The sequence below is a fragment of the Schistocerca serialis genome, chromosome 8 (assembly GCF_023864345.2).
Source record: "Schistocerca serialis cubense isolate TAMUIC-IGC-003099 chromosome 8, iqSchSeri2.2, whole genome shotgun sequence".
Lineage (NCBI taxonomy): Eukaryota > Metazoa > Arthropoda > Insecta > Orthoptera > Acrididae > Schistocerca > Schistocerca serialis.
The window spans coordinates 349,267,732-349,270,231 of record NC_064645.1 but is presented as its reverse complement, the minus strand read 5'-3'; positions in this window follow the sequence as shown (position 1 = coordinate 349,270,231).

Genomic DNA, 2,500 nt, shown 5'->3' with positions numbered 1-2,500 from the left:
CGACAGAGGCCCGGGAGCGTGCTGTCGTGGCATTGCCGGCGGGAGACAACACGCGCCACCTACGGTGACCGGCAGCTCCAACGCCAGCGCCACAGAAGGACAAAAGCCCCACTTGGGTGCCGAAGCGAACTCTCCCAGCACAGCGCACGCGCCAACACGTCCGCACAGCTGCGATACAAACCACCTGCGAGAACCGCTGGGGCGACCGAGCAGCAGACGGCGTCGCGGCGCCGAGCGCCGGGCGGCGGCGCATCCTCAGCGCACACAGTCCTCAATCGGACCAGCACACTGCAGATTGCCACCGCGCTTCGCACCGGGCCCGCGAGGACCTACTTTGGCCGCAAGGCGCCGCGAGCAGGGGGCGCCGGCGCGCAGCTGCGCCGCCTGCCGCGTCCGTCGGCCGGCGCGCCTGCCACTGGCCGCCCCCACCAGCCGGCTGTAGCGCGTGCGCCCACGCACCGCGCTGCCAGCACGCCGGGCGGCCCCCCCTCACCGGCCGGGGACGGTCCCACCCAGCCACCGCCGCGTATCGCCTCACACCCAGATCCCCTTTCACGTTCGTGGGCATGGTGGGTCCCTTTTCACGTTCGTGGGCATGGTGGGTATCCATGAAACAACCGGTTAATAGCTCGACCGATCGTCGCCAACACTGATTCACCTCTAGCGAGAACAACCGCACCACAACGGGTTACCAGTTGTTCATTTGCGTAACGTCACCAGCAAACGTAGACGTCCATCGCCATTTGCAACGAGTATTGCATGCCTGTGTCAGGTGTCACAACACACTACGTCTGCCCACATAGACGCATCAACATGTGCACGCCTAGAGAACACGTGGAAGGTAGCCCCCGTACGTATGCGGTGTCCATTGCGCGAACGACTGTCAGCCGGCCTCTGCAGCATGTCGCAGATGTGGAACGCGGTGCAACATGCTATCACAGTGTGTGAGAAGAGACGACTACGTCCGAATACACGCTCCACTACATCAACAGACTGCTCATGCTGATCGCCATCCAGGGCGTCCGTTCCTCCCACACGTCTGTATGGCGTACCACACTGCAATCTAGCTCCTAAAGGGAGACGACACGTAGCTGCGTGCACAATATTTGGACTGTATGGTCCGCCGTTGCTAGGCGCAGTCGTCGTACGGTCACACATGTGCCACGATGTATCATTCAGTACATACGGACCAATGTGCAGTACAGTTTGTGGGTTTTGCGTACATCCGCGGACAGGTGACAGGCCGTACCACAACGTAGGCTGAGTACTTCGGCATGCGAAGGGCATTGAACATGCACACTTCTCACCGACGAGCTTGCGAAGGCAGGGGGGAAGAGGGGGGGGATGTACGTCCCGCTGCTATCCACATTACAGTGTATAACAGGAGCATGTGGAAAGTCAGCAACACCTGCAGGGTGTTTAACATGACGCGATACACAGGGGACCGGGCAGTGCGAGTAGCGAACTATATTGCGAGGGTTGCAGTTAGGCAACACTACACTACTTTAACGAGTCGCATAACAATTACAGAGCAGGTTAAGCGACAACGTGCGTAAGGTTAAGGCGCAATATAGTTTAGGTTACGGCGCAATTTAGGTTACGTTACGGCGCAATTTAGGTTACGTTACGGCGCAATTTAGGTTACGTTACGGCGCAACATGGGTTGGGTTACGGCGCAACATGGGTTGGGTTACGGCGCAACATGGGTTGGGTTACGGCGCAACATGGGTTGGGTTACGGCGCAACATGGGTTGGGTTACGGCGCAACATGGGTTGGGTTACGGCGCAACATGGGTTGGGTTACGGCGCAACATGGGTTGGGTTACGGCGCAACATGGGTTGGGTTACGGCGCAACATGGGTTGGGTTAAGGCGCAACATGGGTTGGGTTAAGGCGCAACATGGGTTGGGTTAAGGCGCAACATGGGTTAGGTTAAGGCACAACATGGGTTAGGTTAAGGCACAACATGGGTTAGGTTAAGGCACAACATGGGTTAGGTTAAGGCACAACATGGGTTAGGTTAAGGCACAACATGGGTTAGGTTAAGGCACAACATAGGTTAGGTTAAGGCACAACATAGGTTAGGTTAAGGCACAACATGGGTTAGGGTAAGGCACAACATGGGTTAGGTTAAGGCACAATGTAGGTTAAGTTAGGGCACAATGTAGGTTAGGTTAAGGCACAATGTAGGTTAGGTTAAGGCACAACGTAGGTTAGGTTAAGGCACAACGTAGGTTAGGTTAAGGGACAATGTAGGTTAGGTTAAGGGACAATGTAGGTTAGGTTAAGGGACAATGTAGGTTAGTTTAAGGGACAATGTAGGTTAGGTTAAGGCACAACGTAGGTTAGGTTAATGCACAACGTAGGTTAGGTTAATGCACAACCTAGGTTAGGTTAAGGCACAACGTAGGTTAGGTTAAGGCACAACGTAGGTTAGGTTAAGGCACAACGTAGGTTAGGTTAAGGCACAACGTAGGTTAGGTTAAGGCACAACGTAGGT